Below are 22,322 nucleotides of genomic sequence, written 5' to 3' on the forward strand. Positions count from 1 at the left end.
ATGCCTCCCAGACCCAAGCAGGCACCAGTGCCAACTCAGGCTGGTTTGGTAGTGCCAATGGAGTCCTACAATCTGCCATAAGGGGCCGGGTCTGGTGAGTTTTGTTTGCGAGGAAAGTGCAAGTGTTTTAGTTGGGTGACCCGCCGCCGGGCTCCTGAAAATCTGCGATAGGCAGGATGCCTCCCAGACCCAAGCTGGCACCACTGCCAACTGAGGCTGGTTTGGTAGTGCCAACGGAATCCTACAATCTGCCATCAGGAACCAGAACTGGTGAGTTTTCTTTCAGAGGGAAAGGGCTGGTGTTTACGTTTGGGGGCCTGTGGCCCAGAGTGCCCGGCTGGCTCCTGAAAATCCGCGATACGCAGGATGCCTCCCAGACCCAAGCTGGCACCAGTGCCAACTCAGGCTGGTTTGGTAGTGCCAACGGAGTCTTACAATCTGCCATTAGGAACCGGGGCTGGTGAGTTTTCTTTCAGTGGGAAAGGACTAGTGTTTATATTTCGGGGCCCATGGCACTGGAGTGGCCAGCTGGCTCCTGAAAATCCAGGGTACACAAGATGCCTCCCAGACCCAAGCTGACAGCAGTGCCAACTCAGGCTGGTTTGATAGTGCCAATGGAGACCTACAATCTGCCTTAAGGAACTGGGGCGGGTGAAATTTCTTTCAGAGGGAAATGGCCGGTGTTTTTGTTCGGGGCGTGTGGCCCTGAGTTTCCGGCTGGCTTCTGAAAATCCGCGATACGCAGGATGCCTCCCAGACCCAAGCTGGCACCTGTGCCAACTCGGGCTGGTTTGATAGTGCCAACGGAGTCCTACAATCTGCCATCAGGAAGCGGGGCTGGTGAGTTTTCTTTCAGAGGCAAAGGGCCGGTGTTTATGTGTGGGGGCCTGTGGCCTGGAGTGGCCGGCTGGCTGCTGAAAATCCGTGATACGCAGGATGCCTCCCAGACCCAAGCGGACAGCAGTGCCAAATCAGGCTGGTTTGATAGTGCCAATGGAGGCCTACAATCTGCCATAAGGAACTGGGTCTGGTGAGTTTTCTTTGAGAGGGAAAGGGCCGGTGTTTATGTGTGGGGGCCTGTGGCCTGGAGTGGCCGCTGGCTGCTGAAAACCCGGCACGGGGGATGCCTCCCAGACCCAAGCGGACAGCAGTGCCAAATCAGGCTAGTTTGATAGTGCGAGGAGGCCTACAATCTGCCATAAGGAACTGGGTCTGGTGAGTTTTCTTTGAGGGAAAGGGCCGGTGTTTGTTGGGGGCCCATGGCCCAGAGTGGCCTGCTGGCTGCTGAAAACCATCCGTCCCAGACCCGAGCTGGCACCAGTGCCAGCTCAGCCTGGTTTGATAGTGCCAATGGAGTCCTACAATCTGCCATAAGAAACCCGGGCTGGAGAGTTTTCTTGCAGAGCGAAGGGGCCGGAGTTTATGTTTGTGGGCCTGTTGCCCGGAGTGGCCGCCTGGCTCCTGAAAATCCGCGATACGCAGGATGCCTCCCAGATCCAAGCTGGCACCAGTGCCAACTCAAGCTGGTTTGATAGTGCCAATAGAGTCCTACAATCTGCCATCTGGAACCGGGGCTGGTGAGTTTGGTTTCCGAGGGAAAGGGCCAGTGTTTTAGTTGGGGGGCCCGGGGCCGGCTGGCTCCTGAAAATCTGAAAGAGGCAGGATGCCTCCCAGACCCAAGCTGGCACCAGTGCCAACTCAGGCTGGTTTGATAGTGCCAACGGAGTCCTACAATCTGCCATAAGGACCTGGGGCTGGTGAGTTTTCTTTCAGAGGGAAAGGGCCGGTGTTTAAGTTTCAGGGCCTGTGGCCTGGAGTGGCCGGCTGGCTGCTGAAAATCCGTGATACGCAGGATACCTCCCAGACCGAAGGGGGCACCAGTGCCAACTCAGTCTGGTTTGATAGTGCCAACGGAGTCTTAAAATCTGCCATCAGGAACCAGGGCTGGTGAGTGTTGTTTCCGTGGGAAAGGACTGGTGTTAATGTTTGGGGCCTGAGGCCTGGAGTGGCCGGCTGGCTCCTGAAAATGCACGATAGGCAGGATGCCTCCCAGACCCAAGCTGGCACCTGTGCCAACTCGGGCTGGTTTGATAGTGCCCACGGAGTCCTAAAATCTGCCATCAGGAACCGGGGCTGGTGAGTTTTCTTTCAGACGGAAGGGGCCGGTGTTTATGTGTGGGGCCTGTGGCCCTGAGTGGCCGGGCTAGCTCCTGAAAATCCGCGATACGCAGGATGCCTCCCAGACACAAGCTGGCACCAGTGCCAACTCAGGCTCATTTGGTAGTGCCAATGGACTCCTACAGTCTGCCATCAGGAGCCAGGGCTGGTGAGTGCTGCTTCTGAGGGACAGGGCTGGTATTAATGTTTGGGGGCCTGTGGCCTGGGGCGGCCGGCTGGCTCCTGAAAATCCACCATAGGCACGATGCCTCCCAGACCCAAGCAGGCACCAGTGCCAACTCAGGGTAGTTTGATAGTGCCAATGAAGTCCTAGAGTGTGCCATTAGGAACCAGGGTTGTTGAGTTTTGTTTCCGAGGGAAAGGGCCGGTGTTTATGGTTCGGGGCCTGTGGCCACGAGTGGCCGGCTGGCTGCTGAAAATCCGCGATACGCAGGATGCCTCCCAGACCCAAGCTGGCACCAGTGCCAACTCGGGCTGAATTGATAGTTCCAACGGACTCCTAAAATCTGCCATCCGGAACCAGGGCTGGTGAGTTTTGTTTCCCGGGAAAGGGCTGGTGTTTATGTTTGGGGGCCTGTGGCCCTGAGTGTCCGGCTGGCTCCTGAAAATCCGCGATACGCAGGATGCCTCCCAGACCCAAGCAGGCACCAGTGCCAACTCAGGCTGGTTTGGTAGTGCCAATGGAGTCCTACAATCTGCCATAAGGGGCCGGGTCTGGTGAGTTTTGTTTGCGAGGGAAAGTGCAAGTGTTTTAGTTGGGTGACCCACGCCCGCCGGGCTCCTGAAAATCTGCGATAGGCAGGATGCCTCCCAGACCCAAGCTGGCACCACTGCCAACTGAGGCTGGTTTGGTAGTGCCAACGGAATCCTACAATCTGCCATCAGGAACCAGAACTGGTGAGTTTTCTTTCAGAGGGAAAGGGCTGGTGTTTACGTTTGGGGGCCTGTGGCCCAGAGTGCCCGGCTGGCTCCTGAAAATCCGCGATACGCAGGATGCCTCCCAGACCCAAGCTGGCACCAGTGCCAACTCAGGCTGGTTTGGTAGTGCCAACGGAGTCTTACAATCTGCCATTAGGAACCGGGGCTGGTGAGTTTTCTTTCAGTGGGAAAGGACTAGTGTTTATATTTCGGGGCCCATGGCACTGAGTGGCCAGCTGGCTCCTGAAAATCCAGGGTACACAAGATGCCTCCCAGACCCAAGCTGACAGCAGTGCCAACTCAGGCTGGTTTGATAGTGCCAATGGAGACCTACAATCTGCCTTAAGGAACTGGGGCGGGTGAAATTTCTTTCAGAGGGAAATGGCCGGTGTTTTTGTTCGGGGTCGTGTGGCCCTGAGTTTCCGGCTGGCTTCTGAAAATCCGCGATACGCAGGATGCCTCCCAGACCCAAGCTGGCACCTGTGCCAACTCGGGCTGGTTTGATAGTGCCAACGGAGTCCTACAATCTGCCATCAGGAAGCGGGGCTGGTGAGTTTTCTTTCAGAGGCAAAGGGCCGGTGTTTATGTGTGGGGGCCTGTGGCCTGGAGTGGCCGGCTGGCTGCTGAAAATCCGTGATACGCAGGATGCCTCCCAGACCCAAGCGGACAGCAGTGCCAAATCAGGCTAGTTTGATAGTGCCAATGGAGGCCTACAATCTGCCATAAGGAACTGGGTCTGGTGAGTTTTCTTTGAGAGGGAAAGGGCCGGTGTTTATTTGTGGGGGCCCATGGCCCAGAGTGGCCTGCTGGCTGCTGAAAATCCGCGATACGCAATATGTCTCCCAGACCCGAGCTGGCACCAGTGCCAGCTCAGCCTGGTTTGATAGTGCCAATGGAGTCCTACAATCTGCCATAAGAAACCCGGGCTGGAGAGTTTTCTTGCAGAGCGAAGGGGCCGGAGTTTATGTTTGTGGGCCTGTTGCCCGGAGTGGCCGCCTGGCTCCTGAAAATCCGCGATACGCAGGATGCCTCCCAGATCCAAGCTGGCACCAGTGCCAACTCAAGCTGGTTTGATAGTGCCAATAGAGTCCTACAATCTGCCATCTGGAACCGGGGCTGGTGAGTTTGGTTTCCGAGGGAAAGGGCCAGTGTTTTAGTTGGGGGCCCGGGCCCGGGCTGGCTCCTGAAAATCTGAAAGAGGCAGGATGCCTCCCAGACCCAAGCTGGCACCAGTGCCAACTCAGGCTGGTTTGATAGTGCCAACGGAGTCCTACAATCTGCCATAAGGAACTGGGGCTGGTGAGTTTTCTTTCAGAGGGAAAGGGCCGGTGTTTAAGTTTCAGGGCCTGTGGCCTGGAGTGGCCGGCTGGCTGCTGAAAATCCGTGATACGCAGGATACCTCCCAGACCGAAGGGGGCACCAGTGCCAACTCAGTCTGGTTTGATAGTGCCAACGGAGTCTTAAAATCTGCCATCAGGAACCGGGGCTGGTGAGTGTTGTTTCCGTGGGAAAGGACTGGTGTTAATGTTTGGGGCCTGAGGCCTGGAGTGGCCGGCTGGCTCCTGAAAATGCACGATAGGCAGGATGCCTCCCAGACCCAAGCTGGCACCTGTGCCAACTCGGGCTGGTTTGATAGTGCCCACGGAGTCCTAAAATCTGCCATCAGGAACCGGGGCTGGTGAGTTTTCTTTCAGACGGAAGGGGCCGGTGTTTATGTGTGGGGGCCTGTGGCCCTGAGTGGCCGGCTAGCTCCTGAAAATCCGCGATACGCAGGATGCCTCCCAGACACAAGCTGGCACCAGTGCCAACTCAGGCTGATTTGATAGTGCCAATGGACTCCTACAGTCTGCCATCAGGAGCCAGGGCTGGTGAGTGCTGCTTCTGAGGGACAGGGCTGGTATTAATGTTTGGGGGCCTGTGGCCTGGGGCGGCCGGCTGGCTCCTGAAAATCCACCATAGGCACGATGCCTCCCAGACCCAAGCAGGCACCAGTGCCAACTCAGGGTAGTTTGATAGTGCCAATGAAGTCCTAGAGTGTGCCATTAGGAACCAGGGTTGTTGAGTTTTGTTTCCGAGGGAAAGGGCCGGTGTTTATGGTTCGGGGCCTGTGGCCACGAGTGGCCGGCTGGCTGCTGAAAATCCGCGATACGCAGGATGCCTCCCAGACCCAAGCTGGCACCAGTGCCAACTCGGGCTGAATTGATAGTTCCAACGGACTCCTAAAATCTGCCATCCGGAACCAGGGCTGGTGAGTTTTGTTTCCGAGGGAAAGGGCTGGTGTTTATGTTTGGGGGCCTGTGGCCCTGAGTGTCCGGCTGGCTCCTGAAAATCCGCGATACGCAGGATGCCTCCCAGACCCAAGCAGGCACCAGTGCCAACTCAGGCTGGTTTGGTAGTGCCAATGGAGTCCTACAATCTGCCATAAGGGGCCGGGTCTGGTGAGTTTTGTTTGCCGAGGGAAAGTGCAAGTGTTTTGGTTGGGTGACCCGGCGCCCGCCCGGGCTCCTGAAAATCTGCGATAGGCAGGATGCCTCCCAGACCCAAGCTGGCACCACTGCCAACTGAGGCTGGTTTGGTAGTGCCAACGGAATCCTACAATCTGCCATCAGGAACCAGAACTGGTGAGTTTTCTTTCAGAGGGAAAGGGCTGGTGTTTACGTTTGGGGGCCTGTGGCCCAGAGTGCCCGGCTGGCTCCTGAAAATCCGCGATACGCAGGATGCCTCCCAGACCCAAGCTGGCACCAGTGCCAACTCAGGCTGGTTTGGTAGTGCCAACGGAGTCTTACAATCTGCCATTAGGAACCGGGGCTGGTGAGTTTTCTTTCAGTGGGAAAGGACTAGTGTTTATATTTCGGGGCCCATGGCACTGAGTGGCCAGCTGGCTCCTGAAAATCCAGGGTACACAAGATGCCTCCCAGACCCAAGCTGACAGCAGTGCCAACTCAGGCTGGTTTGATAGTGCCAATGGAGACCTACAATCTGCCTTAAGGAACTGGGGCGGGTGAAATTTCTTTCAGAGGCAAAGGGCCGGTGTTTAGGTGTGGGGGCCTATGGCCTGGAGTGGCCGGCTTGCTCCTGAAAATCCGTGATACGCAGGATGCCTCCCAGACCCAAGGTGACAGCAGTGCCAGCTCAGGCTAGTTTGATAGTGCCAATGGAGAGCTACAATCTGCCTTAAGGAACTGGGGTGGGTGAGTTTTCTTTCTGAGGGAAATGGCCGGTGTTTTTGTTCGGGGTCGTGTGGCCCTGAGTTTCCGGCTGGCTTCTGAAAATCCGCGATACGCAGGATGCCTCCCAGACCCAAGCTGGCACCTATGCCAACTTGGGCTGGTTTGATAGTGCCAACGGAGTCCTACAATCTGCCATCAGGAACCGGGGCCGGTGAGTTTTCTTTCAGAGGGAAGGGGCCGGTGTTTTTGTGTGGGGGCCTATGACCTGGAGTGGCCGGCTGGCTGCTGAAAATCTGCGATACGCAGGATGCCTCCCAGACCCAAACTGGCACCAGCGCCAACTCAGGCTGGTTTGATAGTGCCAATGGAGGCCTACAATCTGAAATAAGGAACTGGGGCGGGTGAGTTTTCTTTCAGAGGGAAAGGGCCGGTGATTTTTTTTGGGGGCCTGTGGCCCAGAGTTGCCTGCTGTCTCCAGAAAATCTGCGATACGCAGGATGCCTCCCAGACCCAAGCTGGCACCAGTGCCAACTCAGGCTGGTTTGATAGTGCCAACGGAGTCTTACAATCTGCCATCAGGAAGCAGGGCTGGTGAGTGTTGTTTCCCAGGGAAAAAGACTGGTGTTTATGTTTGGGTGCCTGTGGCCTGGAGTGGCCGGCTGGCTGCTGAAAATCCGCGATACGCAGGATGCCTCCCAGACCCAAGCTGGCACCAGTGCCAACTCAGGCTGGTTTGATAGTGCCAACGGAGTCCTACAATCTGCCATCAGGAACCGGGGCTGGTGAGTTTTCTTTCAGAGGGAAAGGGCCGGTGTTTTTGTGTGGGGGCCTATGGCCTGGAGTGGCCGGCTGGCTCCTGAAAATCCGCGATACGCAGGATGCCTCCCAGACCCAAGCTGGCACCAGCGCCAACTCAGGCTGGTTTGATAGTGCCAATGGAGGCCTACAATCTGCCATCAGGAACTGGGGCTGGTGAGTTTTCTTTCAGAGGGAAAGGGCCGGTGTTTTTTTTGGGGGCCTGTGGCCCAGGAGTGGCCTGCTGGCTGCTGAAAATCTGCGATACGCAGGATGCCTCCCAGACCCAAGCTGGCACCAGTGCCAACTCAGGCTAGTTTGATAGTGCCAATGGAGGCCTACAATCTGCCATCAGGATCCGGGGTTGGTGAGCTTTCTTTCAGAGGGAAGGGGCCGGTGTTTATATTTGGGAGCCTCTGGCCCAGAGTGGCCGGCTGGCTCCTGAAAATCCGCGATACGCAGGATGCCTCCCAGACCCAAGCTGGCACCAGTGCCAACTCAGCCTGGTTTGATACTGCCAGTGGAGTCCTACAATCTGCCATCAGAAACTGGGGCTGGTGAGTTTGGTTTCCGGGGGAAAGGGCCAGTGTTTTAGTTGGGGGCCCCGGGGTCGGCTGGCTCCTGAAAATCTGCGATAGGCAGGATGCCTCCCAGACCCAAGCTGGCACCAGTGCCAACTCAGGCTGGTTTGATAGTGCCAACGGAGTCCCACATCTGCCATCAGGAACCGGGGCTGGTGAGTTTTCTTTCAGAGGGAACGGGCCGGTAATTTTGCTGGGGGACTGTGCCCGGATTGTCCGGCTGGCTCCTGAAAATCTGCGATAGGCAGGATGCCTCCCTGACCCAAGCTGGCACCAGTGCTCACTCGGGCTGGTTTGATAGTGCCCACGGAGTCCTACAATCTGCCAAAAGGAACTGGGGCTGGTGAGTTTTCTTTGAGAGGGAAAGGGCCGGTGTTTATGTTTGGGGGCCTGTGGCCCGGAGTGGCCGGCTGGCTCCTGAAAATCCGCGATACGCAGGATGCCTCCCAGACCCAAGCTGGCACCAGTGCCAACTCAGGCTAGTTTGATAGTGCCAATGGAGAGCTAAAATCTGCCATAAGGAATTGGGGCGGGTGAGTTTTCTTTCAGAGGGAAATGGCCGGTGTTTTTGTTCGGGGTCGTGTGGTCCTGAGTTTCCGGCTGGCTCCTGAAAATCCGCGATACGCAGGATAGCTCCCAGACCCAAGCTGGCACCAGTGCCAACTCAGCCTGGTTTGATACTGCCAGTGGAGTCCTACAATCTGCCATCAGAAACTGGGGCTGGTGAGTTTGGTTTCCGTGGGAAAGGGCCAGTGTTTTAGTTGGGGGACTTGGGGCCGGCTGGCTCCTGAAAATCTGCGATAGGCAGGATGCCTCCCAGACCCAAGCGGGTCCCAGTGCCAACTGAGGCTGGTTTGATAGTGCCAACGGACTCCTGCAATCTGCCAAAAGGAACCGGGGCTTGTGAGTTTTCTTTCACAGGGAAAGTGCCAGTGATTATGTTTTGGGGGCCTGTGGCCGGGAGTGGCCGGATGGCTGCTTAAAATCCACGATACGCAGGATGCCTCCCAGACCCAAGCTGGCACCAGTGCCAACTGAGGCTGGTTTGATAGTGCCAACGGATTCCCACAATCTGCCATCAGGAACCAGGGTTGGTGAGTTTTGTTTCCCAGGAAAGTGCTGGTGTTTATGTTTGCGGGCCTGTGGCCTGGAGTGGCCGGCTGGCTCCTGAAAATCCGTGATACGCAGGATGCCTCCCAGACCGAAGGGGGCACCAGTGCCAACTCAGGCTGGTTTGGTAGTGCCAACGGAGTCTTACAATCTGCCATCAGGAAGCAGGGATGGTGAGTGTTGTTTCCCAGGGAAAGGACTGGTGTATATGTTTGGGGCCTGTGGCCTGGCGTGGCCGGCTGGCTCCTGAAAATGAACGAGAGGCAGGATGCCTCCCAGACCCAAGCTGGCACCTGTGCCAACTCGGGCTGGTTTGATAGTGCCAACGGAGTCCTACAATCTGCCATCAGGAACCGGGGCTTGTGAGTTATCTTTCAGAGGTAAAGGGACCGGTGTTTTTGTGTGGGGGCCTGTGGCCTGGAGTGGCCGGCTTGCTCTGAAAATCCGTGATACGCAGGATGCCTCCCAGACCCAAGCTGACAGCAGTGCCAACTCAGGCTAGTTTGATAGTGCCAATGGAGGCCTACAATCTGCCATAAGGAACTGGGTCTGGTGAGTTTTCTTTGAGAGGGAAAGGGCCGGTGTTTATGTGTGGGGGCCCATGGCCTGGAGTGGCCTGCTGGCTGCTGAAAGTCTGCGATATTCAAGATGTCTCGTAGACCCGACATGGCACCAGTGCCAACTCAGGTTGGTTTGATAGTGCCAACGGACTCCTATGATCTTCCATCAGACACCGGTTACGGTGAGTTTTGTTTCCGAGGGAAAATGCCAATGTTTTAATAGGGGGACATGGGCCCGGCTGGCTCCTGAAAATCCACTATAGGCAGGATGCCTCCCAGACGCAAGCTGGCGCCAGTGCCAACTCAGGCTAGTTTGATAGTGCCAACGGAGTCCCACATCCGCCATCAGGAACCGGGGCTGGTGAGTTTTCTTTCAGAGGGAAGGGGCCGGTGATTTTCCTGGGGGACTATGCCCGGATTGTCCGGCTGGCTCCTGAAAATCTGCGATAGGCAGGATGCCTCCCTGACCCAAGCTGGCACCAGTGCTCACTCGGGCTGGTTTGATAGTGCCCACGGAATCGTACAATCTGCCATCAGGAACTGGGGCTGGGGAGTTTTCTTTCAGAGGGAAAGGGCAAGTGATTTTGTTTGTTGTCCTGTGACCCGGAGTGGTCGGCTGGCTCCTGAAAATCCGCGATACGCAGGATGCCTCCCAGACCCAAGCTGGCACCAGTGCCAACTCAGGCTAGTTTGATAGTGCCAATGGAGTTCTACAATCTGCCAAAAGGAAGTGGGGCTGGTGAGTTTTCTTTGAGAGGGAAAGGGCCGGTGTTTATGTTTGGGGGCCTGTGGCCAGGAGTGGCCGGCTGGCTCCTGAAAATCCGCGATACGCAGGATGCCTCCCAGACCCAAGCTGGCACCAGTGCCAGCTCAGGCTGGTTTGATAGTGCCAATGGAGTCCTACAATCTGCCATCAGCAACCGGGGCTGGTGATTTTTCTTTCAGAGGGAACGGGCCGGTGATTTTGCTTGGGGCCTGTGGCCCGGATTGGCCGGCTGGCTCCTGACAATCTGCGATAGGCAGGATGCCTCCCAGACCCAAGCTGGCACCAGTGCCAACTCAGGCTGGTTTGATAGTGCCAACGGAGTCCCACAATCTGCCATCAGGAACCAGGGCTGGTGAGTTTTGTTTCCCGGGACAGGGCTGGTGTTTACATTTGGGTGCCTGTGGCCTGGAGTGGCCGGCTGGCTGCTGAAAATCCGCGATACGCAGGATGCCTCCCAGACCCAAGCTGGCAGCAGTGCCAACTCAGGCTAGTTTGATAGTGCCAATGGAGGCCTACAATCTGCCATCAGGAACTGGGTCTGGTGAGTTTTCTTTGAGAGGAAAGGGCCGGTGTTTATGTGTGGGGCCCATGGCCGGAGTGGCCGGCTGGCTGCTGAAAATCCGCGATACGCAGGATGCCTCCGAGACCCAAGCTGGCACCAGTGCCAACTCAGGTTGGTTTGATAGTGCCAATGGAGTCCTACAATCTGCCATCAGAAACTGGGGCTGGTGAGTTTTGTTTCCGAGGGAAAATGCCAATGTTTAAGTAGGGGGACATGGGCCCGGCTGGCTCCTGAAAACTCTGGATAGGCAGGATGCCTCCCTGACCCAAGCTGGCACCAGTGCCAACTCAGGCTGGTTTGATAGTGCCAACGGAGTCCTACAATCTGTCATCAGGAACCGGAGCTGGGGAGTTTTCTTTCAGAGGGAAAGGGCCGGTGATTTTGTTTGGGGTCCTGTGGCCCGGAGTGGCCGGCTGGCTCCTGAAAATCTGCGATACGCAGGATGCCTCCCAGACCCAAGCTGGCACCAGTGCCAACTCAGGCTAGTTTGATAGTGCCAATGGACTCCTGCCATCTGCCATAAGGAACTGGGGCGGGTGAGTTTTCTTTTCAGAGGAAAGGGCCGGTGTTTATGTTTGGGGGCCTGTGGCCGAGAGTGGCCGGCTGGCTCCTGAAAATCCGCGATAGGCAGGATGCTTCCCAGACCCAAGCTGGCACCAGTGCCAACTCAGGCTGGTTTGATAGTGCCAACGGAGTCCTACAATCTGCCATCAGGAACCGGGGCTGGTGAGTTTTCTTTCAGAGGGAAGGGGCCGGTGATTTTGTGTGGGGGCCTATGGCCTGAAGTGGCCGCCTGGCTGCTGAAAACCTGCGATACACAGGATGCCTCCCAGACCCAAGCTGGCACCAGTGCCAACTCAGGCTGGTTTGATAGTGCCAACGGAGTCCTACAATCTGTCATCAGGAACCAGGGCTGGTGAGTTTTGTTTCCCGGGACAGGGCTGGTGTTTACGTTTGGGTGCCTGTGGCCTGGAGTGGCCGGCTGGCTGCTGAAAATCCGTGATACGCAGGATGCCTCCCAGACCGAAGGGGGCACCAGTGCCAACTCAGGCTGGTTTGGTAGTGCCAACGGAGTCTTACAATCTGCCATCTGGAAGCAGGGCTGGTGAGTGTTTTTTCCCAGGGAAAGGACTGGTGTTTATGTTTCGGGCCTGTGGCCTGGCGTGGCCGGCTCGCTCCTGAAAATGCACGCCAGGCAGGATGCCTCCCAGACCCAAGCTGACAGCAGTGCCAACTCAGGCTAGTTTGATAGTGCCAACGGAGATCTACAATCTGCCTTAAGGAACTGGGGCGGGTGAGTTTTCTTTCAGAGGGAAATGGCCGGTGTTTTTGTTCGGGGTCGTGTGGCCCTGAGTTTCCGGCTGGCTCCTGAAAATCGGCGATACGCAGGATACCTCCCAGACCCAAGCTGGCACCAGTGCCAACTCAGGCTGGTTTGATAGTGCCAACGGCATCTTACAATCTGCCATTAGGAAGCAGGGCTGGTGAGTGTTGTTTCCCATGGAAAGGACTGGTGTATATGTTTGGCGGCCTGTGGCCTGGAGTGGCCGGCTGGCTCCTGAAAATCCGCGATACGCAGGATGCCTCCCAGACCCAAGCTGACAGCAGAGCCAACTCAGGCTAGTTTTATAGTGCCAATGGAGAGCTACAATCTGCCTTAAGGCACTGGGGCGGGTGAGTTTTCTTTCAGAGTGAAATGGCCGGTGTTTTTGTTCGGGGTCGTGTGGCCCTGAGTTTCTGGCTGGCTGCTGAAAGTCGGCGATACGCAGGATACCTCCCAGACCCAAGCTGGCACCAGTGCCAACTCAGGCTAGTTTGATAGTGCCAATGGAGGCCTACAATCTGCCATAAGGAACTGGGTCTTGTGAGTTTTCTTTGAGAGGAAAAGGGCCGGTGTTTATGTGTGGGAGCCCATGGACTGGAGTGGCCTGCTGGCTGCTGAAAGTCCGCGATACGCAAGATGTCTCGTAGACCCGACATGGCACCAGTGCCAACTCAGGTTGGTTTGATAGTGCCAACGGACTCCTATGATCTGCTGTCAGACACCGGGGCTGGTGAGTTTTGTTTCCGAGGGAAAATGCCAATGTTTTAGTTGGGGGACATGGGCCCGGCTGGCTCCGGAAAATCTGCGATAGGCAGGATGCCTCCCTGACCCAAGCTGGCAACAGTGCCAACTCAGGCTGGTTTGATAGTGCAAACGGAGTCCTACAATCTGTCATCAGGAAACGGAGCTGGGGAGTTTTCTTTCAGAGGGAAAGGGCCGGTGATTTTGTTCGGGGTCCTGTGACCCGGAGTGGTCGGCTGGCTCCTGAAAATCTTTGAGACGCAGGATGCCTCCCAGACCCAAGCTGGCACCAGTGCCAACTCAGCCTGGTTTGATACTGCCAGTGGAGTCCTACAATCTGCCATCAGAGACTGGGGCTGGTGAGTTTGGTTTCCGAGGGAAATGGCCAGTGTTTTAGTTGGGGGACCCGGGGCCGGCTGTCTCCTGAAAATCTGCGATAGGCAGGATGCCTCCCAGACCCAAGAGGGCCCCAGTGCCAGCTGAGGCTGGTTTGATAGTGCCAACGGACTCCTGCGATCTGCCAAAAGGAACCGGGGCTTGTGAGTTTTCTTTCACATGGAAAGTGCCAGTGTTTATGTTTGGGGGCCTGTGGCCGGGAGTGGCTGGCTGGCTGCTTAAAATCCACGATACGCAGGATGCCTCCCAGACCCGAGCTGGCACCAGTGCCAACTCAGGCTGGTTTGATAGTGACAACGGTGTCCCAGAATGTGCCATCAGGAACCGGGGCTGGTGAGTTTTCTTTCAGAGGGAACGAGCCGGTGATTTTGCTGCGGGACTGTGCCCGGATTGTCCTGCTGGCTCCTGAAAATCCGCGATATGCAGGATGCCTCCCAGACCCAAGCTGGCACCAGTGCCAACTCAGGCTGGTTTGATAGTGCCAATGGAGTCCTAAAATCTGCCATCAGGAACAGGGGCTGCTGAGTTTTCTTTCAGAGTTAAAGGGCCAGTGTTTGGCTTTGGGGACCCGGGGCCGACTGGCTGCTGAAAATCCGCGATACGCAAGATGCCTCCCAGACCCAAGCTGGCACCAGTGCCAACCCAGGCTGGTTTGATAGTGCTAACGGACGCGTACAATCTGCCATCAGGATCCGGGGTTGGTGAGTTTTCTTTCAGAGGGAAGGGGTCGGTGTTTATGTTTGAGGGCCTGTGGCCCGGAGTGGCCGGGCTGGCTCCTGAAAATCCAGCGATACGCAGGATGCCCCCCAGACCCAAGCAGGCACCAGTGCCAACTCAGGCTGGTTTGGTAGTGCCAATGGAGTTCCACAATCTACCATCAGGAACCGGGGCTGGTGAGTTTTCTTTCACAGGGAAAGGGCAGGTGATTATATTTTGGGGCCTGTTGCCTGGAGTTGCCGGCTGGCTCCTGAAAATCCGCGATACGCAGGATGCCTCCCAGACCCAAGCTGGCACCAGTGCCAACTCAGGCTGGTTTGATAGTGGCAACGGAGTCCTACAATCTGCCATCAGGAAGCGGAGCTGGTGAGTTTTCTTTCAGAGGGAAAGGGCTGGTGTTACGTTTGCGGGGCCTGTGGCCCAGATTGGCCGGCTGGCTGCTGAAAATCCGCGATACGGGATGCCTCCCAGACCCAAGCTGGCACCAGTGCCAACTCAGGCTGGTTTGATAGTGCCAATGGAGTCTTACAATCTGCCATCAGGAACTGGGGCTGGTGAGTTTTATTTCCAGAGGGAAAGGGGCGGTGATTTTGTTTTGGGGACCTGTGGCCCGGAGTGGCCGGGCTGTCTCCGGAAAATCTGCGATACGCAGGATGCCTCCCAGACCCGAGCTGGCACCAGTGCCAACTCAGGCTACTTTGATAGTGCCAATGGAGGCCTACAATCTGCCATAAGGAACTGGGTCTGGTGAGTTTTCTTTGAGAGGGAAAGGGCCGGTGTTTATGTGTGGGGGCCCATGGCCTGGAGTGGCCGCCTGGCTGCTGAAAATCCGCGATACGCAAGATGTCTCCCACCCCCGAGCTGGCACCAGTGCCAACTCAGGCTACTTTGATAGTGCCAATGGAGGCCTACAATGTGCCATCAGGAACTGGGTCTGGTGAGTTTTCTTTCCGAGGGAAAGGGCCAGTGTTTGGCTTTGGGGACCCGAGGCCGGCTGGCTGCTGAAAATCCGCGAAACGCAAGATGCCTCCCAGACCCAAGCTGGCACCAGTGCCAACTCAGGCTGGTTTGATAGTGCTAACGGACGCCTACAGTCTGGCATCAGGATCCTGGGTTGGTGAGTTTTCTTTCAGAGGCTAGGGGTCGGTGTTTATGTTTGAGGGCCTGTAGCCCGGAGTGGCCGGCTGGCTCCTGAAAATCTGCGATACGCGGATGCCCCCCAGACCCAAGCAGGCACCAGTGCCAACTCAGGCTGGTTTGGTAGTGCCAATGGAGTCCCACAATCTACCATCAGGAACCGGGGCTGGTGAGTTTTCTTTCACAGGGAAAGGGCCAGTGATTATATTTTGGGGCCTGTTGCCTGGAGTTGCCGGCTGGCTGCTGAAAATCCACGATACGCAGGATGCTTCCCAGACCCAAGCTGGCACCAGTGCCAACTCAGGTTGGTTTGATAGTGGCAACGGAGTCTTACAATCTGCCATCAGGAAGCGGAGCTGGTGAGTTTTCTTTGAGAGGGAAAGGGCTGGTGTTCACGTTTGGGGGCCTGTGGCCCAGATTAGCCGGCTGGCTGCTGAAAATCCGCGATACGCAAGATGTCTCCCAGACCCGAGCTGGCACCAGTGCCAACTCAGGCTGGTTTGATAGTGCCAACGGAGTCCTAAAATCTGCCATCAGGAACCGGGGCTGGTGAGTTTTCTTTCAGAGGGAATGGGCCGTTGATTTTGTTTGGGGTCCTGTGACCCGGAGAGGTCGGCTGGCTCCTGAAAATCTGTAATGCGCAGGATGCCTCCCAGACCCAAGCTGGCACCAGTGCCAACTCAGGCTAGTTTGATAGTGCCAATGGACTCCTGCAATATGCCATAAGGAACTGGGGCTGGGGAGTTTTCTTTCTGAGGGAAAGGGCCGGTGTTTTTGTTTGGGGGCCTATGGCCTGGAGTGGCCGGCTGGCTCCTGAAAATCTACGATACGCAGGTTGCCTCCCAGACCCAAGCTGGCACCAGTGCCAACTCAGGCTGGTTTGATAGTGCCAACGGAGTCCTACAATCTGCCATCAGGAACCGGGTTTGGTGAGTTTTCTTTCAGAGGGAAGGGGCCGGTGTTTTTGTGTGGGGGCCTATGGCCTGGAGTGGGCGGCTGGCTCCTGAAAATCTGCGATACGCAGGATGCCTCCCAGACCCAAGCTGGCACCAGTGCCAACTGAGGCTGGTTTGATAGTGCTAATGGAGTCTTACAATCTGCCATCAGAAACTGGTGCGGGTGAGTTTTATTTCCGAGGAAAAGGCCGGTGATTTTTTTGGGGTCAGTGGCCGGACTGGCCGGGCTCCTCCGGAAAAATCTGCGATACGCAGGATGCCTCCCAGACCCAAGCTGGCACCAGTGCCAACTCAGGTTGGTTTGATAGTGCCAACGGACTCCTGCAATCTGCCATCAGGATCCGGGGTTGGTGAGTTTTCTTTCAGAGGGAAGGGGCCGGTGTTTATGTTTGGGGCCCTCTGGCCCAGAGTGTCCGGCTGGCTCCTGAAAATCCGCGATACGCAGGATGCCTCCCAGACCCAAGCTGGCACCAGTGCCAACTCAGCCTGGTTTGATACTGCCAGTGGAGTCCTACAATCTGCCATCAGAAACTGGGGCTGGTGAGTTTGGTTTCCGAGGAAATGGCCAGTGTTTTAGTTGGGGGACCCGGGCCGGCGTGTCTGCCCTGAAAATCTGCGATAGGCAGGATGCCTCCCAGACCCGAGCTGGCACCCAGTGCCAACTCAGGCTGGTTTGATAGTGCCAACGGACTCCTGCAATCTGCCATTAGGAACCGGGGCTGGTGAGTTTTCTTTCAGAAGGAAAGTGCCAGTGTTTGTGTTTGGGGCCTGTGGCCGGGAGTGGCTGGCTTGCTGCTTAAAAATCCCTGATACGCAGGATGCCTCCCAGACCCAAGCTGGCACCAGTGCCAACTCAGGCTGGTTTGATAGTGCCAACGGAGTCCACATAATGTGCCATCAGGAACCGGGGCTGGTGAGTTTTCTTTCAGAGGGAACGGGCCGGTGTTTTTGCTTGGGGGCCTGTGCCCGGATTGTCCGGCTGGCTCCTGAAAAATCTGCGATATGCAGGATGCCTCCCAGACCCAAGCTGGCACCAGTGCCAACTCCGGTTGGTTTGATACCGCCGATGGAGTCCTACAATCTGCCATCAGGAACCGGGGCTGGTGAGTTTTCTTTCAGAGGGAAAGGGCCAGTGTTTGGCTTTGGGGACCCGGGGCCGGCTGGCTGCTGAAAATCCGCGATACGCAAGATGCCTCCCAGACCCAAGCTGGCACCAGTGCCAACTCAGGCTGGTTTGATAGTGCCAACGGACGCCTACAATCTGCCATCAGGATCCGGGGTTGGTGAGTTTTCTTTCAGAGGGAAGGGGTCGGTGTTTATGTTTGAGGGCCTGTGGCCCGGAGTGGCCGGCTGGCTCCTGAAAATCCGCGATACGCAGGATGCCCCCCAGACCCAAGCTGGCACCAGTGCCAACTCAGGCTGGTTTGATAGTGCCAAAGGAGTCCTACAATCTGCCATCAGGAACCGGGGCTGGTGAGTTTTCTTTCAGAGGGAAGGGGCCGGTGTTTATGTGTGGGGGCCTATGGCCTGGAGGGGCCGGCTGGCTGCTGAAAATCTGAGATATGCAGGATGCCTCCCAGACCCAAGCTGGCACCAGTGCCAACTGAGGCTGGTTTGATAGTGCTAATCGAGTCTTACAATCTGCCATCAGGAACTGGGGCGGGGGAGTTTTTTTTCCGAGGGAAAGGGCCGAGTGTTTATTTTGGGGCCTGTGGCCCGGAGTGGCCGGGCTGGCTCCTGAAAATCTGCGATACGCAGGATGCCTCCCAGACCCAAGCTGGCACCAGTGCCAACTCAGGCTGGTTTGATAGTGCCAACGGAGTCCTACAATCTGCCATCAGGAACCGGGGCTGGTGAGTTTTCTTTCCCAGAGGAAGCGCTGGTGTATTTGTTTGGGGCCTGTGGCCCGGAGGGCGGGCTGGCTCCTGAAAAATCTGCGATACGCAGGATGCCTCCCAGACCCAAGCTGGCACCAGTGCCAACTCAGGCTGGTTTGATAGTGCCAATGGAGTCCTACAATCTGCCATCAGGAACTGGGGCTGGTGAGTTTTCTTTCCGAGGGAAAGGGCCGGTGTTTTGTTGGGGGCCTGTGGCCCGGAGTGGCGGCTGTCTCCTGAAAATCTGCGATACGCAGGATGCCTCCCAGACCCAAGCTGGCACCAGTGCCAACTCAGGCTGGTTTGATAGTGCCAATGGAGGCCTACAGGCTATCTGCCATCTGGCATAGGAACCGGGTTGGTGAGTTTTCTGAGGGAAGGGGCGGTGTTTTGTTTGGGGCCTGTCCCGGAGTGCCGCCTCCTGAAAATTACAATGGAAATGCACCAGTGCAACTCCTGGTTTGAGTCCCAATTCATTGAGTTTCTTCCACGTGTTATGTTTGGGGGCCTGTGGCCGGAGTTGCTGGCTGCTTAAAATCCCTGATACGCAGGATGCCTCCCAGACACAAGCTGGCACCAGTGCCATCTCAGGCTGGTTTGATAGTGCCAACGGAGTCCTACAATCTGCCATCAGGAACCGGGGCTGGTGAGTTTTCTTTCAGAGGGAAGGGGCTGGTGATTTTGTTTGGGGGACTGTGCCCGGATTGTCCGGCTGGCTCCTGAAAATCCGCGATATGCAGGATGCCTCCCAGACCCAAGCTGGCACCAGTGCCAACTCAGGCTGGTTTGATAGCGCCAATGGAGTCCTACAATCTGCCATCAGGAACCGGGGCTGGTGAGTTTTCTTTCAGAGGGAAAGGGCCAGTGTTTGGCTTTGGGGACCCGGGGCCGACTGGCTGCTGAAAATCCGCGATGCCAGGATGCCTCCCAGACCCAAGCTGGCACCAGTGCCAACTCAGGCTGGTTTGATAGTGCCAACGGACGCCTACAATCTGCCATCAGGATCCGGGGTTGGTGAGTTTTCTTTCAGAGGGAAGGGGTCGGTGTTTATGTTTGAGGGCCTGTGGCCCGGAGTGGCCGGCTGGCTCCTGAAAATCCGCGATACGCGGGATGCCCCCCAGACCCAAGCTGGCACCAGTGCCAACTCAGGCTGGTTTGATAGTGCCAACGGAGTCCTACAATCTGCCATCAGGAACCGGGGTTGGTGAGTTTTCTTTCAGAGGGAAGGGGCCGGTGTTTATGTGTGGGGGCCTATGTCCTGGAGGGGCCGGCTGGCTGCTGAAAATCTGAGATATGCAGGATGCCTCCCAGACCCAAGCTGGCACCAGTGCCAACTGAGGCTGGTTTGATAGTGCTAATCGAGTCTTACAATCTGCCATCAGAAACTGGGGCGGGTGAGTTTTATTTCCGAGGGAAAGGGCCGGAGATTTATTTTGGGCGCCAGTGGCCCGGAGTGGCCGCTGTCTCCGGAAAATCTGCGATATGCAGGATGCCTCCCTGACCCAAGCTGGCACCAGTGCCAACTCAGGCTGGTTTGATAGTGCCAACGAAGTCTTACAATCTGCCATCAGGAAGCAGGGCTGGTGAGTGTTGTTTCCCAGTAAAAGCACTGGTGTATATGTTTGGGGCCTGTGGCCCGGAGGGGCCGGCTGTCTCTGGAAAATCTGCGATACGCAGGATTCCTCCCAGACCCAAGCTGGCACCAGTGCCAACTCAGGCTGGTTTGATAGTGCTAATGGAGTCTTACAATCTGCCATCAGAAACTGGGGCTGGTGAGTTTTATTTCCGAGGGAAAGGGGCGGTGATTTCTTTTGGGGACCTGTGGCCCGGAGTAGCGGGCTGTCTCCGGAAAATCTGCGATACGCAGGATGCCTCCCAGACCCAAGCTGGCACCAGTGCCAACTCAGGCTACTTCGATAGTGCCAATGGAGGCCTACAATCTGCCATAAGGAACTGGGGCTGGTGAGTTTTCTTTCCGAGGGAAAGGGCCAGTGTTTGGCTTTGGGGACCCGGGGCCGGCTGGCTGCTGAAAATCCGCGATACGCAAGATGCCTCCCAGACCCAAGCTGGCACCAGTGCCAACTCAGGCTGGTTTGATAGTGCTAACGGACGCCTACAGTCTGGCATCAGGATCCTGGGTTGGTGAGTTTTCTTTCAGAGGGAAGGGGTCGGTGTTTATGTTTGAGGGCCTGTAGCCCGGAGTGGCCGGCTGGCTCCTGAAAATCTGCGATACGCGGGATGCCCCCCAGACCCAAGCAGGCACCAGTGCCAACTCAGGCTGGTTTGGTAGTGCCAATGGAGTCCCACAATCTACCATCAGGAACCGGGGCTGGTGAGTTTTCTTTCACAGGGAAAGGGCCAGTGAATATATTTTGGGGCCTGTGGCCCGGAGTGGCCGGCTGGCTGCTGAAAATCCACGATACGCAGGATGCCTCCCAGACCCAAGCTGGCACCAGTGCCAACTCAGGTTGGTTTGATAGTGGCAACGGAGTCTTACAATCTGCCATCAGGAAGCGGAGCTGGTGAGTTTTCTTTGAGAGGGAAAGGGCTGGTGTTCACGTTTGGGGGCCTGTGGCCCAGATTGGCCGGCTGGCTGCTGAAAATCCGCGATACGCAAGATGTCTCCCAGACCCGAGCTGGCACCAGTGCCAACTCAGGCTGGTTTGATAGTGCCAACGGAGTCCTAAAATCTGCCATCAGGAACCGGGGCTGGTGAGTTTTCTTTCAGAGGGAATGGGCCGTTGATTTTGTTTGGGGTCCTGTGACCCGGAGAGGTCGGCTGGCTCCTGAAAATCTGTAATGCGCAGGATGCCTCCCAGACCCAAGCTGGCACCAGTGCCAACTCAGGCTAGTTTGATAGTGCCAATGGACTCCTGCAATATGCCATAAGGAACTGGGGCTGGGGAGTTTTCTTTCCGAGGGAAAGGGCCGGTGTTTTTGTTTGGGGGCCTATGGCCTGGAGTGGCCGGCTGGCTCCTGAAAATCTACGATACGCAGGTTGCCTCCCAGACCCAAGCTGGCACCAGTGCCAACTCAGGCTGGTTTGATAGTGCCAACGGAGTCCTACAATCTGCCATCAGGAACCGGGTTTGGTGAGTTTTCTTTCAGAGGGAAGGGGCCGGTGTTTTTGTGTGGGGGCCTATGGCCTGGAGTGGCCGGCTGGCTCCTGAAAATCTGCGATACGCAGGATGCCTCCCAGACCCAAGCTGGCACCAGTGCCAACTCAGGCTGGTTTGATAGTGCTAATGGAGTCTTACAATCTGCCATCAGAAACTGGTGCGGGTGAGTTTTATTTCCGAGGGAAAAGGCCGGTGATTTTTTTTGGGGTCAGTGGCCCGGACTGGCCGGCTGTCTCCGGAAAATCTGCGATACGCAGGATGCCTCCCAGACCTGAGCTGGCACCAGTGCCAACTCATGTTGGTTTGATAGTGCCAACGGACTCCTGCAATCTGCAATCAGGATCCGGGGTTGGTGAGTTTTCTTTCAGAGGGAAGGGGCCGGTGTTTATGTTTGAGGGCCTGTGGCCCGGAGTGGCCGGCTGGCTCCTGAAAATCCGCGATACGCGGGATGCCCCCCAGACTCAAGCTGGCACCAGTGCCAACTCAGGCTACCTTGATAGTGCAAATGGAGGCCTACAATCTGCCATAAGGAACTGGGTGTGGTGAGTTTTCTTTGAGAGGGAAAGGGCCAGTGTTTATGTGTGGGGGCCCATGGCCTGGAGTGGCCGGCTGGCTGCTGAAAATCCGCGATACGCAAGATGTCTCCCACCCCCGAGCTGGCACCAGTGCCAACTCAGGCTACTTTGATAGTGCCAATGGAGGCCTACAATCTGCCATAAGGAACTGGGTCTGGTGAGTTTTCTTTCCGAGGGAAAGGGCCAGTGTTTGGCTTTGGGGACCCGGGGCCGGCTGGCTGCTTAAAATCCGCGATACGCAAGATGCCTCCCAGACCCAAGCTGGCACCAGTGCCAACTCAGGCTGGTTTGATAGTGCTAACGGACGCCTACAGTCTGGCATCAGGATCCTGGGTTGGTGAGTTTTCTTTCAGAGGGAAGGGGTCGGTGTTTATGTTTGAGGGCCTGTAGCCCGGAGTGGCCGGCTGGCTCCTGAAAATCTGCGATACGCAGGATGCCCCCCAGACCCAAGCAGGCACCAGTGCCAATTCAGGCTGGTTTGGTAGTGCCAATGGAGTCCCACAATCTACCATCAGGAACTGGGGCTGGTGAGTTTTCTTACAGAGGGAAGGGGCCGGTGATTTTGTGTATGGGCCTATGGCCTGGAGTGGCCGGCTGGCTGCTGAAAATCTGCGATACACAGGATGCCTCCCAGACCCAAGCTGGCACCAGTGCGAACTCTGGCTGGTTTGATCGTGCTAATGGAGTCTTACAATCTGCCATCAGAAACTGGGGCTGGTGAGTTTTATTTCCGAGGGAAAGGGCCGTTGATTTTTTTTGGGGGCCTGTGGCCCGGAGTGGCCGGCTCTCTCCGGAAAATCTGCGTTACGCAGGATGCTTCCCAGACCCGAGCTGGCACCA

Source organism: Camarhynchus parvulus, chromosome 13, assembly GCF_901933205.1.
Source record: "Camarhynchus parvulus chromosome 13, STF_HiC, whole genome shotgun sequence".
In the NCBI taxonomy this organism is placed as follows: Eukaryota; Metazoa; Chordata; class Aves; order Passeriformes; family Thraupidae; genus Camarhynchus; species Camarhynchus parvulus.